This window comes from Acinonyx jubatus, chromosome A2, assembly GCF_027475565.1.
Source record: "Acinonyx jubatus isolate Ajub_Pintada_27869175 chromosome A2, VMU_Ajub_asm_v1.0, whole genome shotgun sequence".
NCBI classification, from domain to species: Eukaryota; Metazoa; Chordata; class Mammalia; order Carnivora; family Felidae; genus Acinonyx; species Acinonyx jubatus.
This window is the reverse complement of record NC_069383.1, coordinates 135,602,436-135,625,310: the sequence shown is the minus strand read 5'-3', so window position 1 is coordinate 135,625,310 and position 22,875 is coordinate 135,602,436. Positions and strand designations below refer to the sequence as shown.

General features: G+C 40.7%; 1 long non-coding RNA gene across 13 annotated transcripts in view; it reads right to left on the bottom strand.

Moving 5' to 3' along the window:
- LOC106968858 (uncharacterized) overlaps positions 1-22,875 on the bottom strand; it is a 109,466-nt gene that overhangs the window by 57,863 nt on the left and 28,728 nt on the right. For 9 of the 13 annotated variants that reach the window (XR_008297089.1, XR_008297086.1, XR_008297083.1 and 6 more), the window contains 3 exons: positions 6,115-6,242; positions 5,554-5,734; positions 4,793-5,120 (listed from right to left, as the gene is read on the bottom strand). This is a non-coding gene — a long non-coding RNA (uncharacterized LOC106968858). The remainder of the gene's footprint in view (positions 1-4,792; positions 5,121-5,553; positions 5,735-6,114; positions 6,243-22,875) is intronic. The other 4 variants (XR_008297091.1, XR_008297092.1, XR_008297090.1 and 1 more) reach the window with 2 other exon arrangements.

The window sequence follows — 22,875 nt, the reverse complement described above, 5'->3', positions numbered from 1 at the left end:
AAACCAAAGTGTATCTGCAACTTTTATCTCTAGAAATTGGCAGCAATGTGTTGTTCCCCTGAAATTTGAAAACTGCCGAAGGGAACATAACTTTTGGTTGAATTCCCTTATTCTCTCATTCAACAAAAACTAATTGATCAATAACCTAAGGCCTGACGATAGTAGGCATTGGGCATACAACTGGAAGGAATGTAGTGTCTTCTCCAAGAAGCTCATAATCTGGGGTGAACTCAAAGTAAAGGACTTACGTTCTTGTCCTGTGACCCTATTAGGCAACCTTATGAAAAAGGGAAACTAAAGGGTGTTGGGAAGGCTAGGTCCTCATCCTGCCTCACCACTCATTGTAACCCAGTCCTTCCACCTGCTGGAGTTAGGCCGTAGGAGAGAGGTCTGCAGGCCAGTGGAACCTGGCCTGAGTCTCTGCTCCTCCCCTTACGACCACATCATCCTGAACAGCTCATTTAGCCTCTCTAGGTTTCTCATGTATAAAATGGGGGCAACAAAAAGTCCTTCTCTCAGTGTGACAATTCAAGAGTTGCCATGTAACGCTTTTATCTGGGTATGGATACTTGGATACTTGGTAAAGGCTCAGGATGATGATTTACCGTGTGTGTGTGTGTGTGTGTGTGTGTGTGTGTGTGTGTGTGTGTGTTTCTCCTCTGCAAAGGAGATCTCTGAGATTTCCTCACTTAGAACAACCTCAGATTCCCCAACATCAAACGAGGAAACAATGGCTAGCAAATTGCAAAAGGATCAAAGGACCCCTATTGGCAGTCATGACTATGAAAAGGCCTTAAACCCTGAATATTGTCTAGCTGGAAACACTGCTGAGCCAATAGTGGGAAATAAAGATACGTTATTTTAACATTTTAAGAAAATCAGTATCTCTGCTGGTGGGTTAGTAGTAAAGGAGCTACTTCTTGCTAATCGGGGCTTTATTTACTTATATATTTGAGACATTTTCTGGTTTGTCCCCTCACACAGTAGAGTGTGGTGAGTATGCGGTATGGCTTTATTTTACCCTATTGAAAACAGACTTCCCTGAGGTTTTGGGCAACAGTCGAACTTGGTGTTTTTATTTATGGCATTCTCTGCTGCATGCCTGACTGACGCCAAACACAGGAGCCCTGATTAATTTTGTGCTTGTCTTGCAGAGTGATTTACAATAATTGAGGCTCTTCAGATTCTCAAGAGTCATTTCCTTTGGAAATGAATACAGTTTGGGTCTGGACAAAGCAGAGCAATTTGAAAGTAATGGAGTGCCTTACGTTTTTTTAGAAGGCTACATTTTGCAAACCTTTGGAGTCTGGGAACTGGTGGGCCTCAGTGAATGTCAAAGGTCTGGGTCACTGGAAAAATATGATCCCTGTGCTTAATGGATGGCCCCTTGGGAGTGCCACCCCCTGGCTTCACCCTCATTTCCCAATGCTTTGAGTTGGGTACATAATAGTTTGCTGAGGAATAAAGTGCAGTATTGATAGAGTGTAAATCTGCTGCTAAAAATTCAACTCACCAGCTCATTTCTCTCTCTTTGGTATTATTTCAAGGGGCTCCTAAAGGGCCAGACACATGCAAACCACCTGCCTTCTCCCCCTACCTTGCCTACCCCCACCCCCAGCCTCTGGAGACAAAGACTGGGCTCTAAAGAGGAGGGAGGCCCCAGGTCTGTGCCTACAAACTCACAATCCCCTGGGATGATTTCTCTCCTGAGAGTGACAAGCTGCAACTCCATGATTCTGCTCCTGGGATTTGCTGACTAGGTAAAGTGGCTAATGGAGAAAATACCAACTAAGGAGAAATGCAAAACCACAGAAACACTGTCAAGATTCTGAAGACAAACTCTACATATCCTTTCTCACCCTTTTTATTTTTGCAAAGAAAATAACATTCCTCTACTTAAGATCCCCAACCTGACCACCTTCTAGTAAACTTCTACATATCCTTCAAGACCTCGTGCAAATTCCACCTGTCCCCAAAGCTTCACTAACAGCTGTCTACATGTTTACAGCAGTTATCTCCCCCCACACCAGCAGGTGACCCTTTCCAGGACAGGGACCTGTCTTGTTCAACTTTCTGTCTCTGAGCATTTTACTGGAGAGAGAATGTGAACTGACACTCAGCTCATGTCTGCTTCACGTCTGACATGGTGGCGTGGGCTCTCTCTTTCTCTCCTGTGTCAGGAAGCTTCGGCAGCTCAGGGGCTAGGCACTAAGGATGTCTCACTTTCTCTCTCTCTCTCTCTCTCTCTCTCTCTTTAACAGGTGTACAACTTAGTGATTTGACAAGTTTAGGCATTATATGCTCTGTTCACCACAAGTATAGCTGCCATCTGCCCTGTTCCCTCGTTATTACAGTATCATTGACTATATTCCTTATGCTGTGCCTTTTATTCCGGTGTCTCACTCATTCTCTAACTGGAGGCCTGTATCTCCCTCTTCCCTTCACCCATTTTGTCCAGCCTGCCACCGCCCACCCCCCCGGAACCATCAGTCGGATCTTGGTATTCACAGTTCTGCTTCTGCTTTTTGTTTGTTTATTCATTTTTTTTAGATTTTATTTATGAATGAAATCATAAGGTATTTGTTTTTCTCAGTCTGACTTATTTCACTAAGCCTAATATTCTCTAGGTCCATCCATGCTGTCTCAAATGGCACAATCTTATCCTTTATTATGGCTGCGTAATATTCCATTGTATATTTACCCCACATCTCCCTTAGCCATTTGTTTAATGATGGACACTTGGGCTGTTTCCACACATTGGCTGTTGTAAATAATGCTGCAATAAACATAGAGGTGCATATACCTTTTTGAGTTACTGTTTTCTTTTTCTCTTGGTAAATATCCAATAGTGAAACTACTGGATCATGTGATATTTCTATTTTAAATTTTTTGAGCAACCTCCATACAGTTTTCCATGGCTGCCGCAGTTTACCTTCCCACCAACAGTGCATCAGGGTTCCTTTTTCTCCACATCCTCACCAACATTTGTTGTTTCTTATCTTTTCAAGTTTAGCCATTCTAACAGGTGTGAGGTGATTTCTCATCAGGGTTTTGATTTGCATTCCCTGACGATTAATGACATGGAACATCTTTTCATGCATCTGTTGGCCATCTGCATGTATTTTTGGGGAAAATGCTTGGCTACTTTTCTTGTCCCTGGTAGGTATCCTTTGGATTCACTTTTTTTTGTATAGTAGTGGTCAGACCTCATTCACTGGTGGGCCTGGGAAAGAGGTCTGGGAAATGGACAAGAAAACATTTCTCACCAATCATTTGATTCCAAGTGTTTAGGTGTTTCAAAAAGACATCTGGGATTTGTTTTAATCAAATATGGTAATATATGCAACCATGGAAATGATGGTCATGAAGGAAGAATTTGTGGTACTCACAGTTACCTAGAAGTAGGAAGCACATCACTCCATGAAGGGCTACATGGGGAAACAGCAGCATTAGTCAGGAGGTAGAGGGAGCCAGGGGGAAACATGGCAAGAGCCCCCATTGTGGTTTCTGCAGGAAGGAACTTGTGAGGCACGTAAACAGCTTTAGGATTGGCCAAATTAGAGTAATTTCAGTGGATTCTGCAGCAAAGAGGCTGACTTAGTCCTCCAGCTTCTAGCTCTGGGGTGATTAGGGCTAGTGGCTATTGGGTTACAGCATAAGCTAGACAAAGGAGGTGAGTGTGGAATATGGACTCTGCATTGGTTGGTTTGCATATGAAAGGTACACTCTTGAAGAAGTTGTTTGCTTTCTGAAGGAATTAGCTAACTTTGGGAGGGACAATCTCTTCTGAGTGAACGAAGTCCCATGATGTCAAAGCATCAGAATAAAAGCCCTTTAGAACCTTAGACCTAAGGTGCTCACAGGAGGCCACCTTTGCTTTGTCTTTTCTGAGGAGAGTTCTGTATTGAGCTTTGGACTAACATCATAATGACACTTTGGAGTGAAAAGAAAAAAAAAATGAAAAGGAAAGAAGAAAGAAAGAAAGGCAACAAGGAAGAAAGGAAGAATTTACAAAAGAAAAGACAAAGAGGGAAAAAAAACCTGATCGCACAGTACATACTCAGAGTATAGCTGATGAATAAACAAATAAGTAAATAAGTATCAGTCTATCTATCATTTTCCTATCTCATCATAGTGTATCATTACTATGAATGCAAGTTCCTGCGGTAGACCCAACAAAGATATTTGCAATTTAAGCCTTATGTAATCAGAGCCTTTGTGTGCTGTAAATTTGTGCGATCACTGAGCAGATGGTTGGATGTATTTTCCATAAGCCCTAAAATTATAGTTTATAAGGAGTAAGCTTGCTGGTCTACTTGGAGGGTAGTTTCTTCACACTCACTTAAGGGACTGTTCAGTCAGTCACTTAATCACTGAGTGTAGTCTGTAGGTTTAAGAATGACACTTGTGATTCTAGGTGAAATCTCAGTGGAAACACTGCTCAGACTCTCAATCCTGATTCTACCTACAAATATACCCAAGGATGTCTCCATTTTTTTTTTTAAATCTTCCTTTCCAAGGCAGACAAATGACTTCAGCAAGGATGTGACACTGAGTTGCTTTACAAATAAACACCTCCAATAAATGGAAGTGTTTATTTACAAATCATTATAAATCAGCTTGTCAGAGAGGCTTGGACCGGCGAGATCTGGGAGCTGAGAGTTACAAGATAGCCGAGACTCACAGATCTTGCCATGATCAATCAGCAGTGACGAGAACACAAAAAACAGGTCTCTGAGGAAACAGGATCAATTTACAACAATGTCACCTACATACAACTTTTTAAGTTTACCTCTGCAGGGTGGGGTTCTCGGAGATGATGGTGGAGGTGAGACAGGGACGCTGCATTCAAGTAGCTGGAAACTTAATTTTTCAATCCTTAGAAAGGACATAAGTAACTCTTACGGTCAACAGTCAATCTTCCGGAAATTTGCAACAGATGACCCAGATATGCGTAATAGGGGACTGGAGTGTGGACACCCTTTCCCCTCCATGCAGGCACTGACTTACATAAGTTAATGCATGTGGCAAATTGAATGCAGAGTTGTCCTTAGTTCTTCATACCTCCTCTCCCTTGTCTTCATGCCCATTGCGTGGCCAGTGCTTGTCAACAACGAACTCTGGCAAATAGAAAGTGATAGAAGAGACAGTGTGCCAGCTCCGTGCCGAGGCCTCGAGGGGCCCGTGTGCTTCTGTTTTCTCTCTTGGGAACCCTACTGCACCTGGCAAACAAGTCCAGTCTGCGGGATGAGGAGATGGGGGCCCTAGCATGTCATCGTTCCTGTCAACACCCAGCCAGCCCTGACTGGCCAGGCCCCAGAAGGCCCTGCCTGCATATGCATGAGCAAGTCTAGCTGAGGTTCTCCCGGCCTGGCCCAGTCCAGCAGGGCTACCTGACTGCTGAGTACAGTCAACAAGCAAAAATTAACTTTTATTACATGCCATTGAGGTTTCATTGCTGTTTACTAGGTAGCATTATTACGGCAACAGCTGCTGCAATGTGCAGAAGCGCTTGGCTCTTGGGCGGAAAGAAGAGAAGGTATGTGCACTCACTTTTCAGTTCTGATCAGTCACCAGGCGGTGCTCATCTTATGTCCCAGAACATGTCCACTGCTCATCATCCTCACTGCCACTCAGCCCTGAAACTTCTTGAGCTGTCTGGTACCACTGGGCAACTCCCTCCACGTATCATTATAATCTGCTCCAGTTTGGGAAGACTTGGAACCCGATTTTACTGAGAGAGAAGGGACATGGGTTAACATTTATTGGGCATCTACTTTATTGCAAGCACTTAATTAAGCTTATTACACATATAATCAGACTCATAATAAAACAGCAGACAATATTTATTGAGGACTTTCTATGTGGCAGGCCCTAAGTTAGGGACTTCTATGCTTTACTTCACGCTTCATAAAAACCCTAAGAGGTTGGTGTTGTCAATGTCCCCATGACAGAGTTAAGGGAAGGAGCTTTCCTAGTTCCTCTTTAATGTGGCCTAGGTCACACAGCAGGTAAATGGGAGAACCAGACTCTCTCTCTCTCTCTCTCTCTCTCTGTCTCGATAGATGATAGATAGATAGATAGATAGATAGATAGATAGATAGATGCTCTTACTTGATGATCTCTATGAAATCAGATCTGGTCCAAACACGGCATCACTCCTGTTTGATTTGTGGTGGTTGCTAAGGATCACACTTAGGTGTGTGGTCACATGTTCATGTATTCAAAACCCCAGGCGTCTTCTCAAGGACAAAATACATGTATTTGGGTAGAGAGGGAAAAGGAGAAATTAGGTGCAAGGAAATAGCTTTTTCCCAGATGCAGAGGGAAACTTGTGCTGAATTGGTATGCCTTTATATTTTCTGCAGCTTAAAAAAAAATTAGTCATTAGAGCAAAACAGGTAGCAGAACTCCCGAGATAGATATTCCACGTTCTGCCAGGGACTCCCATTCCCTCCCAGACTAAACAGTTTTGTGTGTGTTAGGGAGCCTGGAAAAGGAGTCTATTGTTGTACTGGAGCCAACAGCAGCAAAAACCCCCAACTTCATGGGCACTATGGACACTCTGCACAGGCACACCTGTGTTCCTCTGAGCCTTATTTTCACAGTCACCGGGTTATTACCCCAAATGTGAAAGACCTAGAAGAGTGGTTTCCTTTTCCTCGTGTAGTGCGCTGGTTAGTGAGAGAGAAAATGTGGTGAGCGGGGAGCCATAGAACCATCTGCCTATGGAAGCTAACGAAGCCCGGGCTTCCTCGTAGCCTCCACTTTTCTCTCATACCCTAATTTTAATGCCTCAGCAAACCCTGTCAGCTCCACCTTCACAGTGTGTCTGGATGTGACCACCTGTCACTCCTGCTACTGCTCAGCCATTGACACCATCTTCATTTTGCCTGGGTGGCTGTCGCAGCCTGTATGCTCATCCACCTGCCTCAAAAACATGGGCCATGGATACTTTTATAATATACGAAGCCATTCATCTGCCTCAAATGCACCCATGGCTCCCAGCTCATTCTTAGGAAAGCCAAAGTCCTTACAGGCCCACAGGGCCTTACAAGCTGTGGCCAGCTGCTCCCTTCCTCACTCGGTCCACCCCAGCTACATTGACCTCCTTGCTGTTTCTGTAACACAGCTTGCTCCGATCCCAAGGTACTTTCATTTGTTGACCCCCAGATAACCCTTAAGGGCCCTGCTTCACTTCCTTCAAGTCTTTGCTCAATGCCACCTTTGCTCTGTAGCTCTTCCTAAGACCGCCATGTTTATTTTGTTTCAATATAACTTATCGTCAAATTGGCTTCCACACAACACCCAGTGCTCATCCCAACAAGTGCCCTCCTCGAAGGACCACCATGTTTAAACACTGTCACCTCCCACCGTACTCCCTACTGACAGTCATGCTTTTTCTTGCTCTGTGGCACTTACCATCTTCCAAATATTATACAATTCACTTGTTTATTGGCCTTCTTCCTCTACAGACCAGAGCCTCATGAAGCCTTTGTCTCTTTGTTTTGGTGGCAGTCCTGACACATACTATATGTTCAGCGAGTTTGTGCTGAATTAATGAGTGAACTTCAACAGGGCCTACTTTAGTGCAGCATTTAAGAACATGTGCCTTGGAGCCATACCACCTGGCTGAAAATTCATGCTCTACCACCTGCTAGTCTTGGGGCGTTTATCTCCCCTCTTGAAGCCCACTTCCTCATCTGCAAAATGGGCAGGATGAGAGAACACAACTCAGAGAGAGGATGCCTACAGAATGTTTAACTCAGCATCTGGCATATATTAAACACTCAATGTACATATTAACTGCTACTATGTATTTTGAGAATCAGTACTCAAATGCTTCTTTTGCCTTCTTTAGAGGTGATTTCAGAACAAAAGTGAAGTATGGAGGAAGGGTATTAGTATTCAATGAACACCTCAGCTCATCTAAGCCTCACAACCCTCCTATGAGACAGTGCTATTTTCCCAATTCAAAGAATGAGGCCATGGCATCTCATGAGTGAAATGCCCAAGGTCACATAGAGGCAGAGCGGGGCTTCACATCCATATTTGCTTTACCCTCTTGGCCTTACTCTTGCCACCGCAGCAGGCTTGCTTCTCCACCCTTGCTGTAGCAACTTCCAACATCTTCACTTGCCCTGAATACCTCTGAAATCCTAGTCCCCTTGAAATCCTCTCTCTTCAGTCCCTGCTCAAATGCCTTCTGCTCCCATTAGCCCTTCAAAGAGCCCTCAGATTTAACCCCTTCCTCTGCTCTACTTAAGACATTCACTGACTTCTCCCTTGTGCTTTCATTACGCTTCTCCCCCATGAGGCTTCCTCCCACATTCAAGGATGCCCTTGAATTTGGCAAGTGCACTAGGATCATCTCAGGTGTCTCCCCGGTGCCTGGCGCAGCACAGTGGAGTCATAACACAGGCAAACCCAACTTGCAGGCTAGTGTGCAATGTCACCACTACACTTGTTATTTTAAACAATCAGTGGATATAAGTAAGCCTGCTGGAGTGGCCAGGCAAATAGGTCTTGATATAATAATATCAATATCCTCAAGGGAAAAAAAATCAAGTGCTTATTGTTAGTCATGGAGTAATATTGAGTAAAGAGAATATAGGTAAACTGCTATAGGGCTGTAAACACAAAAGTCACAATACAGTATGGTACACATTGGATGAGTAAGGTGAATTCATAGGTAATTTTAGCATATGCGGTTTTTGTCTAAACAGAATAGACACTCAATAAATGTTTGCTAATATGTGGAGTTGGTTTGAAGTGAAATAAGCCATACATGTATGACTTTGAAATTGAGAGGATACGAAAAAACACCAAGAAAATTCCGTTCTATCCCTTATATAGTTTTCCATAATTTGGTATATAAATAGAGATAGATCTTGAACACTAAAGACAGCACAAGTAATGGAAGGTGGATGGAAGGATGACAAGTGACTTGATTAGAAAGGAAAATTCATCTTGTCACTTATTACCTGAAATCCAAATTTATGCAAGACCAGCCAAAAGGCAATTTTGGTTTTATTCAGGACAAACCAGAGCTTAAACTACCAAAAGCTGGTCATCTTGAATGTCACAGTCACTGAAATAAGTTGGTGTCCTCTTGTTATAAGTGTCAAGACGCCTTGATTTTTTAAAAATATTGCAGCGTACGATCTCATTATAACAGGATTTGCTATAGGATGACACTTCATTTGCTGGTTGTTGAGTTACAAAGACTATTGTATCTTTTTGTAAGGCAGACAGTCTTGGTGGTCCTACGTCATGAAACTCCTGCCTGCCTAGGACAGTTTTATGGTGGGACATTAGTTGTGTATTGATTTCCTGCATCCTTTATGTGACTATTTCCCTTAATTGATGTTTCAACAATGGCAGATCATCAGCAGCAGCAACATCAACCCAGCTCTTTATATCTCATAATGGCTATTTTCCTTTGGCCCTCTGTACACATTTCCATCCTTCTCCACTGGGCTTTGCACCTTGGGAGGCTGGTCCCTGTGCATACAGCATTAGGATCCCCTGCCCCTTGGCTTCTGATTGGGTTCCACTAATTATGGGGCAATGGGAGAGGTTAGAAAACAGGAAGAGAATGATTTGGGGGTGTGTATTTCTGATGAGACATGATCTAGCTGGGTTTTGTTTGTTTGTTTGTTTGTTTTGTTGTTTTTAAACCACAGCCTCTGCTGAGCATCTCTCTTACAACTATAACAACACATTCCAACTTCCAAAAACTCCTCCCTCTCCTTGGGCCTCCATGCCTAAACGTGGTAGAGGGACCATCACTAGCCCTTTTCAATTTCTTTTAATCCTACCCACAGCTTTGTAATCCCTCATTAAACTCTCTTCAATACCATCACTTAAATGTGCCATCTGTTTCCTAATAACTGTGTTTGGTACGTGCCCTAAAATCAGATGACGTCAATAAAATAACAATGAAATGCCTATTTGTACAGTGTTTTCCCTTATACTTACTTCTTGAAACAGCCCATGATCGTCTCTGACTATATCTACAGTAGGGGACTGTACCTTCAACCAGGTCACCCTGTTTATTTTTCTCATAGCACATACCACTCTCCAGTGGTATATTATAGATTTATTCTTTTTCTTTCTCATTTTTTCTTTCACCACAATGTAAACCTCATGGTGCCATGTATCATATTTATTTTGTAAATTGCTCAGTAGTAATTGAGACCTGGTAGAAATAAAATTTCTATCTGAAAGAATCAATAGGTAAAACAGGGCCAGTTACCAGTTCAGGCTTGGTCAGAAAACCTAGAATCAAACAAACACATGGTCATGAGCTAATCTTCAGGAACTGTGCCGGTCCCAGTCTCAAGGTCACCTTTAGGGGGGAAAGGACAGTAATATTTGGGGTTCTCTGCATTCTAGATTCAGGTTCAAGTTTGCACCAGTCTATCCATTGTTAGAGATTATAAAGAAGAAGGAAGAATGAGATTCCTTCAGGCTGGAATGGCTGCATAATGACCTTTAAACAACATTTGACTTAGAAAAGAGGTTTAACAGATATCCTATTGTAGTAACTGGAAACATCATTGGTACACGAGATTTCGAAGGGAGAACAAGTGGGGCACATGTGTGGCTCAGTCAGTTAAGCACCCAACTCTTGGTTCAGCTCAGGTCATGATCTCACGGTTTTGTGAGTTCCGAGCCCCGCATCAGGCTCTATACAGCTGGCAGCGTGGAGCCTGCTTGAGATTCTCTCTTTTTTCCTGTCTCTGCCCCCCTCCCACTCACGTGGCCTCTGTCTCTCAAAATAAACTTGAAAACAACAACAACAAAAGAAAAAAAAACAAAGGAAGAACCAGTTATAGCATCTATGACCAACATGGGAGTCCAGAGGACTCACTACCATGTAATTCCTCAATGGGAAGATTAAAAATGTTCACGTGATTTCAAATGATTGTCATGGGTATTCTAAGATGTTGTGGCACAGTGGTACCTAAGGGCTTTACACGCGAAGGAATGCCATCCATACACCTATCTGATATGGGATACCTTCTCCGCTGAGACAATTGGAGAATTTTCTTTCTACCAAACAAATAAGCAAAACTCACTGTGAAGGTGACAGTCCAGATGCAGAACATACAAGTAGAATGGAGAGAGGGCTCAGAGAGATACCAAAACCTGCAAAGTCATGGAAACTGAAAGGGAAACCATTACTGGGTTAATGGGCAAAAGGCAATTTGCAGAATGCAGGAGAGGGAAGCAACGTCAATTTTTAATTTAGTTGATCAAGACTTTATTGTGCTTCAAGTGAACTTACCACATGGAGATTCATAATATCAATAGAAAAGCATATCGTGAAGGTCAGAAGAAAGCAACTGGGGACTTGAGTCCACAGACTTCCTCAGAAACAGATAATTCAAGTTCCGCCTTTAATGTTCCCTTGAGAATCAGCCTAATCAGTGTAAACGCTTTACAAATGCTGCCTGATGTGCTTAGGTTCCTTTCTGTAGGACTCTTAGAGCTGAACCATGTCTCTCTTAATAATAATGATGAGCACTTAGCAGCATCTAACAGGAGGCCCTTTGTCTCTTCTGCAGGACCTACATCACCATTATAGATGAGTGTTTACCAAGGCTTTCAGAGAAATGCCAGGTAAACTCTGAATCTAGGGCATTAGCCACACTGAAGCTTAATGGGTCCCTAGGAAAGGGAGGGGTGCAGGGATGAAACTAAAAATTATGGATGAAGATAGAAACTGGGATCATGCTATTAAAGGGGTTCACTTTCCTGATACGTTATTTAATAGCCTTTCCCCCTCTCTTGGATCACAGGTTCTAGGCATCCCAATTTCTACTTGGAAATATAGTTTTCCAAGTATAAACTGGCACTTACAAATCAAAACATCTTGCTTTCGGGGCTCCTGGGTGGCTCAGTCGGTTAAGCATCCGACTTCAGCTCAGGTCATGATCTCACAGTCTGTGAGTTCAAGCCCCGCGTCAGGCTCTGTGCTGACGGCTCAGAGCCTGGAGCCTGCTTCGGATTCTGTGTGTCCCTCTCTCTCTGCCCCTCCCCTGCTCATGCTCTGTCTCAAAAATAAATAAAAAACTTTAAAAAAATTATTTAAAAAGAAAACATCTTGCTTTCCCATTTTCTCATCTAACTGCAATGGGTGGCCTTGGTTATATTATGGTAAGGCGCGGTAGGCTTCTAAATCGTTAGGAAGAATAGATTCTCTATGTCATTGGATCTGTTGGGAAAATGACTTGCCTATTACTCTCTTTCTCTGTTTCTTTCATGGATGGGAGAATGGAATACCTTAGGAATTGCCCATAAATGATGAATTGACATTCTACCCATCATGTAACATCACCTTGCACTTTCTCAAGAATGGAGACCACTTAAAAAAAAAAAAAAAGGAATGGAGACCATTTAAATTCTTATCATTCCCTTAGGTTTGTTGATCTTAAAAGCTTACTAGTTTCCTTGTGCAGTATGAAATTTCATCACTTCCAGTTTTAGAAAAGGTTCATGAAAAAATAATATATGAAGACGAAGCATTCAGTAAGATGTCCCCCTAATCCCCCAACTCCTTCAAATTAAATCTTTTAAAACCTTTATGCTATCAAGTGACTTGGCTGGGAGTGCATCAGTAGCAAAGATGGCACTCAATGCATCCCAAGTGTTGCTACTTAATTGGATTCAATAAGTGGGTTGAATAAATGAAATATAAATCTATATATAGTCACTCTGAGCTGAAATGTATTCTATTAAGTTTATTTATTTATTTTGAGAAAGAGAGAGCATGAGTGTGTGAGAGGGGCAGAGAAAGAGGGACAGAGAATCCCAAGCAGGTTCTGCATGGTCAGCACAAAGCCCAATGTGGAGCTTGATCCCACAAACTGTGAGATCATGACCTGAGCTGAAGTCAAGAGCCAGACGCTCAACTGACTGAGCCACTCAGGCGCCCCTGAACTGAAATGTCTCTTAGTCACACTGTGTTCATACCACCCAATTCCCCCATTCTTTTTCTCCCTACTGAGCTTGATTTTAAAAGCATGAAGTGAGTTAAAATTTAATAATTATCTGGTTAATTTAGCTAGAAGACATGGCTTAAGTAGATGAAGGCACCAGGAGATTGATATTTACCTGGAATGTCATCCATATGATCAAATCAAAATCAGTTATGCCCATACAAAGATTGTACAAGAATGTTCATAATAGCTGTTAATAACAGCTCCAAACAGGAAACAACGCAAATGTCCATCAACAGAAGAATGAATAAGCAAATTGTGTCTAACCACATGATAGAACACTATTCACTAATAAAAAAGGAGCTAACTACTGATACATACAACTACTTGAATAAGTCTTAAAATGTTTTGTTGGGGTGCTGGGGTGGCTCAGTCAGTTAAGCATCCAACTTTGGCTCAGGTCATGATCTCACGGTTCTTGAGTTTGAGCCCCACATCAAGGCTCTGTGCTGACAGCTCAGAGCCTGGAGCCCGCTTCGGATTCTGTGTCTCCTCTCCCTGCCCCTCCCCCATTCACACTCTGTGTCTGTCTCTCAAAAATGAATAAACATTAAAAAAAATTAATGTTTTGTTACATAAAAGAAGCCATACACAAAGAACACTCACTGTACAGTTCCATTTATACGAAGCTCGAAACCAGGCAAAACTAATCCATGGTGATGATAGCAATGAGAACCAAGGTCCTTGCATGGGGTGATGTGACCCGCTGACAGGAGAATTTGAGAGCTGCCTGCTTCTACCAGGCCAGGAAAGGGACAGAAAATCAGCTTCCTCCTTGGCCCCATGGACATCAACTTGGGCCCAGTGAATCAGAGTGCTGCTTTGCTGCTTAGAGGGGCATTCAGCTCCCTGACTTTGCTTTAAACCCTGAAAGGGGGTGACTTTGGAGAGGGTGCATTTGCTCTGTTGGTGTTTGGTTAGCATAGGGTGGTCATTACCCAAAGGTTTTCTATTGCTAGTCTGCTCTTTTCCTGGTCCTTTGGTTAGGAGAATAGGCTTTTATTGGAGTTTTTTGTCTGTAATATTTGGTAGTTCAGAGCTGAAGGCTCTGATGTATGGATGTAGAGAAGCCAACAAGGGAGTCCAAGGAACTCAGTGATATGTTATTCTTCAATTCCCAAGGTCCTTGGGCAGCCCGCCCTCTTCTTTGTACTTTTCAAAGTCATCCTGTACAGTTTATTATGTTAAGTCCAGAGATTTTTCATTGCAAGAGGGGGGCCCCAGATGGAGTAGAGCTACTCTTTGGGGTATGTGAATTACAGTCCTATGAAACTGTAAATTGTTACAATTATCATTATGATCTTGATGCTGGCCCAGTGAAAACAAAAATGTGGGTCTCCATAGAACTGTTTTTGTGATTTTTTTCCTTGTATGGGAAGTTGTATTTTCAGCAGGTGCCTCATAATTTTCCAAGGCGTTTCTAGTTTTAACATTCATAATATACTTTTACCCTTTGTGTGTGGGGCAGCCCGTAAAGAGAAAGTACATTGTGCCTCATTTTAACCAGTGCAGTGAGAAGAATAATAAAACTTCTCCAGGGTAACACCGAACAGGATCTCTTGAGAGAATGATGCACCCTCACCCCCGTTGGAACAGCACCACACTCAACATTAAAGGGAATACACTAACCAAGGCATTAAATGGATTTGCTTTAGATTGTACATTTTCTCATTTTCTTATACACTACTTTAAAAAGGCGGTGGTGAAATTATAAAAACCCACACCTATTACTGACCCGGACCTATGAGCTTTCTATTAAGCACAAGTGATTCAATAAAAAAAAAAAAATTAACTATTCAAGGAACTCTACGTGCTCCAGCGACCGGCCCTCCAATGGCTTTGATATTTTCATAAATGTCGCTGAAGACAGGACACACACAACTCATGGGTTCCTTGCTGATTCTCACCTCATCAGCCCACTATTGTGGCCTGACCAGGAGACCACCAAGACTAAACGTGTGAGGCTGTACATGAGAGGCTGGCAAACTACAGTCTATGGGTTACGTGTGGCCCCACCAACTGCTTTTGTAAACAAAATTTTATTGGAACACAGCCACGTTCATTCTTTTATGCACTAAGGCTTCTTTCAGGCTGTAACAGCAGACTTTTGTAACAGCACCTGAGTGTGTGTGGCCCACAAAGCCAAAAACACTTGCTATCTGCCCCCGACCCCACTTGCTTTACAAATAAAGTTTTCCGACCACTGGTCTACATCTTACTCACCAATGTCACTGTTCTCTTTGTTTCCTTCTCTTCATCTTCCTGACTTATGAGCTCTTGAGTCTTCCAAGGAGTAGTTCCTACATGTCCCTTCATCTCTTCTGACTTCTTAGGTCAATGGTTCTTAATCCCAAGAATCACCTGGAAAGCTTTTTAAAAATATTCATGACTTGTTGTCATGCCAGAGGTTTTGATTTAATTAGTCAGGTTGTGGCTCAGTCCTCAGTATTTTCTGAAAACTCCCAAGGTGATCCCAATGGTATAGCCAGGGAGTGGGAACAGTTACTCTAGACGATCCGGATTAGCTTCAAAGCTTTATATTAACTACCTATCAACAACTTCCAAATTCTATCTCCAATACCAACATCTCCTCTGAATTCCATATTCACGTGTCCAGCTGCTTCCTTGACATGTGTCCACCTGCATTTCTAACAGGCATCTCAATCAGAACACATGGAAATCAGAACTCGTGATTTCCTCTCCTTCTCTCAGTGAATGATATTCCATTTTTTCAGTTGCTCAGAATAAAAATCTTAAGGCATTTTTGACCCCTCTCCCTTTTTTAATGCCCCACCTGTAATCCACTAGCAAATCCTACTGTCCCTTCAAATTACATGAGAGTCCACCTGCTTACCATCCCTCCTCTTGTCCTGTGCCCCAAGCTATGATCATGTGTCGTAGGGTTCCTATTGCCATGGTCTCCTGGTTTCTGCCCTTGGCCCCTCTGAAGGTTTTGTTAAAACAGAAGCCAAAATGACTGTGATAAATAATGAGTCGGATCAAATCACTCCTTTGTTCAAAGACTAAGAATGGCTTTCTAACTTTCTCAAAGTAAAAACCAAAGTTATTACACTGGCCTCAAGGACTTGAATGACGCAGCTTCCCGTTATGTCTCCCTCTGTCTCTCCTCCCACCTTGTTTCTCCTCACTCTGGCTGAGCCACACTGGACTCTTGGACAGTCCTTCAATATACCCTCTCCCCAAGAATATCTGCACCTTCTCCCCGGAGTGCTGCCTCTACCTTCGGATAGCCTCATGATTTCCTCTTGAGTATTACCCTATAAGGGATGCGTGCTCAGACCACAAAATCTCAAATAGCTTTCCTAAATATTTTCTTTCCCCTTATTTTATTTTTTTCCTCAGAGCACTTACAGTGATATTGTTTGTTTAGGTTTTGTCCCCCCGCTTACTAGAATGTATGCTACAATTAGAGCATAGCTGCTGTGATGCACAACCCCAGTGGGTGCACATCATTGTCTATGTGAATGTGTCCCTGAGAATTGTGCAGTGCACAGCATGAGCAGCTGCATGTAGTAACCATGCATCAAAGCAAAGAGCTTAGTTTAGTTGGCTGTATTTCTGGGGCCTTGAACACTGTCTGAGGCAAAATAGGCTGCTATGTTTGGTAGATGAACTGTTGAACATATACCATTTATAATTTTGTCTGGATTGATATTCATGGAAAAGACGCTTTGAGATACTTTTCTACACTGTTTACAATATGTTCTCCCTCATCTTGACATTTTATATAATTTTATGTAATCCATATAATATATAATTATATATAATTTTATGTAATATATAATTAATGATTTATATTATAAAATTTGTACAGTTTTAGATGAAGTTTTTTCTTCGTATTTTTTAATACTGTGATATCAATACCTATTTTTCTCTTGCTTGTTTTCATGAACAAGATGAAGTCTTCCATAAGTTATTTGACTAGCAGCCCCTATCATTCATTAACATTGAGCTCCAACTTTAAAAAAAAATCACATTGGGGTGCCTGGGTGGCTCAGACAGTTAAGCATCTGACTTCAGCTCAGTTCATGATCTCGTGGTTCATGAGTTTGAGCCCTGCACTGGGCTCTCTGCTGTCAGCACAGAGCTCTCTTCCAATCCTCTGTCTCCCTCTCTGCGCCCCCCCCCCCCCCCCGCTGCTCCTTCTCTCTCTTTCTCTCAAATAAATAAATAAAAACTAAAAAAAAAAATTAAATTAAAAAAATCACATTTTTAACCTGCCATCATAAAAATATTATTTATGGCATGCCTGGGTGGTTTAGTCAGTTGAGCATCTGTCTGACTCTTGATTTTGGCTCAGGTCATGATCAGGGTCATGGGATCCAGCCCCGGGTCGGCCTCCACGCTGAGTGTGGAGCCTGCTGAAGATTCTCTCTCTCTCTCTCTCTCTCTCTCTCTCTCTCTCTCTCTCTCTGCCTCTCTCGCCTATCTGCGCTATCTCTCTAAAATAAATTTTTTTAAAAACTTACTTATTTTATGTCTCCCTCTATAGTGGACAGTAAGCTCCAGGGATGTAAAGATTTTATTTTGTTCACACCTTGGTCCACAATAGGTGCTCAATAAGCACTGGTTAAACGAAGAAAGGAAAAGAAAAAGAAGGAAGGAAAATTAGAAGGAAGGCAGACAGATATAGAGGAACTCAGAGGGATCAGAAAAGTTGGTACTAACAGAGCTGGAGGCTTGTCTATTAGTCAGTGTATCTGATTCATACACAGACCAAAATAGAGTCTGTTCTCAGCTATATGGGTTGATGGTCTGTATCAATCAAATTCCAAAGATTATTTCCAAATATTATCTTCTGAATCAAAAAAGAAAAAAACTAAATATGTCCCCATTAAGATCATAAACATTTACAGATGAATGGATAAAGAAGTGGTAATATATACAGAGAAAGATTATTCACCCATAAGAAAGAAGAAAATTCCACATTTGTGCCAATATGCATGGGTCTTGTGAAATAAACCTGGTATTACTTATAAGCGGAATCTGAAAAGAAAAAAAAAAGGGTCAAACTACAGGAACAGAGAGTAGAAAAGTAATTGCCAGGGGCTGGACAGGCAGGGGTAGAGACAGGGAGAAATTGGCCAAAGGTACAAACTTTCAGTTAAGATCAACAGGCTCTGAGGACCTAATGTAAAACATGGTGACTTGGGACCCCTGGGTGGCTCAGCCGGTTAAGAGTCCAACTTCAGTTCAGGTCATGATCTCACAGTTCGTAAGTTTGAGCCTGCCTCGAGCTCTGTGCTGATAACTCAGAGCCTGGAGCCTGCTTCAGATTCTGTGTCTCCCTCTCGCTCTGCCCCTCCCCAGATCACACTGTGTTTTTCTCTCTCTCAAAAATAAATAAATATTAAAAAAAAAAACAAAAACATGTGACTTGCTGGTAACCCTGTATTATATCATTGAAATCAGCTATGAGAGTAGAACGTAAATGTTCTCACGCAAAAATAAAATAAATAAATAAATAAATATGTAAGGTGAAGGATATGTTAATTAGATGGGGGAGGGAATCTTAGGCTATGTGTGTGTGTGTGTATATATATATATATATATATCCAGTCACCATAATGTGCACTAAATATCTTACAATTTTGTATGTCAAATGTACTTCAATAAAGCTGAATTTTTTAAATGAAGAAAAAAAGACGAATTAGCTGGAGAATCACAAAAGGAAGAGGTTAAGGGAATATATTTTGCAGTCATACTGACCTTGCCATCATTGCCACTTAAAAAAAAAAAAAAAAGATAAATACTTGATGGTTTTGGAAATAAAATCAATGGGGATAGTCAAAATTATATTAAAAAGCATACTTTAAAAAAATTCACTTATAAAATCTAACTTGTTGAATACAGGAGAAAAAAGTTAATGTCATTAAATAATTAGAAACAATATTATAAAAATTAGGCCTGAACATAGGTCCTTTGCGTCAAATAAAACTCTAGATACTTAGTATTCTGGAAATCACATTGATTTTGCTTATTTGTTTATTTTTCTAATGCATTTTATTTATATTGATTATCTTGATGAACTTTGTTGTTATTGTTTTGATAATTTGCCTTCTTTTCTTTCTACTTCTATCTTGAAAAGATGCATCCCCTGAATTTAAAGACCAGAATGATGGACAGGAATCCATACGAACCAAAAGCTTGAGAACACATTCCCCCCCCCCCCCCCATTGACAGCAAATCTTGATCTGCTCCAGAAAAAAAAATTCTTCCTTATGATAATGAAGGGAAGAACAAACAAACTGATATACAGGAAAGGATTATCCCACAAAGGTTGAAAAGAAACAGTGGTGCTTTCTAAAATTTTTCCCAGTGTCCTTATATTGCTTTCATGTTGAATTCTGCATCTTTTCATGAAATGTCACCGATGACTTTTCTCCAGTCAGCTTTAACTGCTATATCTATGAAATTTTTGTCTTGAGCCACATAATTGCAAATTGTGAGCAACTCATCTTTCAGATGCTAGAGGAAGAAACTCAATCTCCAAATGATACTTTTCTTATCTATGGATAAGGGGGAGAAAGTCTTATATATACTGTCATGTTTCCTCAGAAAAACTGCCATCTCTTTAAAAAAATACTGTTTGAAAGCAGTAAATGGTACAGAACAACAAGCTGTCAGAGGAAAGACCAGGGATATTTTAAGACCTGGCATAACATTTGTAGAAATTCTCAGCACCGGAGTAGACATCATAATCTTGGGAAAGGTTGCACTGAATTCAAATGACTGATCTTCACATGGATGGAAGGGTATTTCTCTGCCTTAAAGGAAAAATGTTCTTGATTGGAAAAGAGATCTGCTCAATTTATGCCTTTTTTAGATTCTTTGCTTCAAACAGATTGTTGAAGACTGTTAACTGATTTTTTTTTAAAAAGTCTGTTAACTGATAATATTTTAATCAGTTTATCTTAATTCCTTCAGGCAACTCAAGGACAGGAAAGACTAAACATTACTGGGATATTAGGAGTGGTGATGGGGAAATATTTTTTTTCTTTTTCTGCAAGAAGTCAAACAATGTAAGGAAAGAAGAATAAGGTGCAACTAATGATTACTTTTTAATGTGAACAATGAAGAAACATGTCCAGAGGGAACATGTGAATTTTCAAATGAGAAGAAAGTGATTTCTTCTCTTATACGAATTCTCTATCTGTAATATAAACATTTAATTAACTACTTTATCTGCCGTTGAGAAAAAGAAAAATAGAAGACTGAAAGAGATAAAAACTAAATTATACTGCAATCAACCAGGAGTGAAATACTAAGTAAAACTATAAAGAAAATGCCTCACACTTAAAAAGAACAAAATACAGACAACAATGAGATGAGAACATTTCCCTTATTTCCTTCTTTAATTAACCAACCTGAGCTGGTAGCAAGATACTCTGAGTTCAAAGTGCTGCAGAGACTGAAAATGATCCACCTTCACTGTGTGATCCTTTCACAAAATGATGGGCACTAAAGAAAACCGTCTCTAACAATGAGAAGTCTATCATTTCTCACAATCAAGCTTTCTACGCTTGTACTGCAAGTTTTATCTCTAAGTATTTTTACACCTATTGTCTACTGGATTGGACAAAACAAAGGGGAAATATCCACAAAGCTAATGTTGGTGAGTAATTGAAGCGATAACTAAGTTCTGAGTGGCATTTCCATTTCTGTTCTGCTAAAGTGAATGATGTTAAGTAGATGTTAAGTCGAAAACTCTAATTGCTTTTGAGATGGGGATTAAATCTATCAATGATTTTTGCCCTGTTCTCTTATTTTAGATATGGTTGTGAATCCTATATGAAAGTATATTCCTTTCCTCTTCACTCCCACACATTCAGGCCACACACAAACTCACGTATACATTTACGGTTTTGTATATGGTTTGCAGACACATTACCTTATAGACAAGGCAAGTAACATAAAGGAGGAAAAGCCTGTATATGAGACAAGAGTGAGGACTGCAGCAAACTTGAGTAAGTCAATCACTTGAGGGGATAACTCCTAATTATCTCCAGTCAATTACTGACACAGGAGAATGTAAGTCAGTACTGCTAGACTTTCTTATTTTGCAAGAGAAGCCATGAACCCATATGTTTTATAAAATCTCTCAATATTTATATAGTGTCAATTAGTTCAACCTAACTCAACAAACAAACAAGGGAACAGAACACTTTCCTCACTAAAAGCTTATGTCAGTGGGTTGTTTTTAATCAGTTCCCTAATCAGGATATTGCCTCTGGCTTGGCAGAGAATATGAGGAGGCTTATATTTTAATTTCTCCTTTTCACTCCCCTAGTCTGGGAGGTCTTGGACAAGTCCTATAAATATAAGGAATTTGTATCACAAAAACAAACTGATTTGATGTTTTAAAGGATAAGAGAATTTAGAGAACATTTTATCCCACTTATTTATTTTAGAGATGAAGGTATTCAAGTCTAGATAGACCGCTTGATTTATCTAAGGTCCTAGGGGAAAGTAATGTAAGAGTTTACACTAGAAACATAACTTCAGGACCCCAGTCCATGGAGCTACTCTTGTTTAAAGCAACGAGAATATTCAGGTCAAGCAGGGATGAAATCATAACTATAATTTTTAATTAAAAAAAATTCACTGTTTAAGAACCACTAGAGAACCTCTCCAGCAATACAGCATAGTCTCTATCACAACCTTTTTTTAGAATTATTTTTTAAATGTTTATTTATTTTTGAGAGACAGAGTGCAAGCAGGGGAGGGACAGAGAGAGAGGGAGGCACAGAATCTGAAGCAGGTTCCAGGCACTGAGCTGTCAGCACAGAGCCCGAGGTGGGGCTTGAACTCATAAGCTGTGATAGCGACCTGAGCTGAAGTCAGATGCTCAAATGACTGAGCCACCCAGGTGCCCCTCTATCACAATTTTACTCTGAAATCTGCACTGAACGGATCAATGAGTAAATGAATCCATTATGAGAGAAATCATTGTAGTCAGGACAAAAAGGTCGTCATTAAGAAGCCAATGACCAAAACAACGGAGGGAATCTGTGGTTCAGGGATAAACTGAACTCATGAAAATGCCTTACTTCTCACTGGAAACAGTATTAAATAAAAGAGAACAAATCAGCTTCTTCCTGATGAATCTCTGATTTAGAGCTGAATGGGAATGAATATAGTCTTTCCTAGATATGATTTCTGACTGCTCTTTACTAATGCTGGAAATTCAATTTATTGACTCAATCAAAGTGCCCTGCAGAGAAGAGTATACGCCCTGGCTGAATGTAGGAGATAAAAAGAAACTCGATATTAAAGATGGTTTACATGATAGGCCACAGAAAATATAGCCAAGTCAAGCATGCCCTTGCTTGTGGCTTATTAAAATTGCTTTCTTTTTTCAGGAAAATGTATATACTTTATGGAGCTCTGGCCTAGAATTTAATGCACGTTGTTTTTATATTCCCTGTGAATTCCCGCCGCTCCCAAGCTCAAAAAACTTGTCTCCTGCCTTCCTCTCCAGTTGGCCTACTGATTTTCTCTTTTATGAAAAATTGAAATGCGAGACGAATAAGACAAGCATTGTCCAACTCTTAAAAATGTTAAGGATTGGTATGAAATATTTTTATAAAGTATCAAGCAGAATATATAAATGATACAGATGACAGTCAATGAATATGATAAATTATGCCATCAATATTCTAGTTTGATGTAACAGGGTGAAGCTCCCCTCTGTAAAATATTTCTTGTTGCCTAAAATTTTAGCTATCATTTTTCCACCTTGTCCTTTAACACCCCCATAAAATGGGGTGTTAGTAGAACACGTAAGAGAGGATTGTAAATTTTATTTACGATTATTTGGTTTTAGATTTGTAGGTAGCTGGCTGGA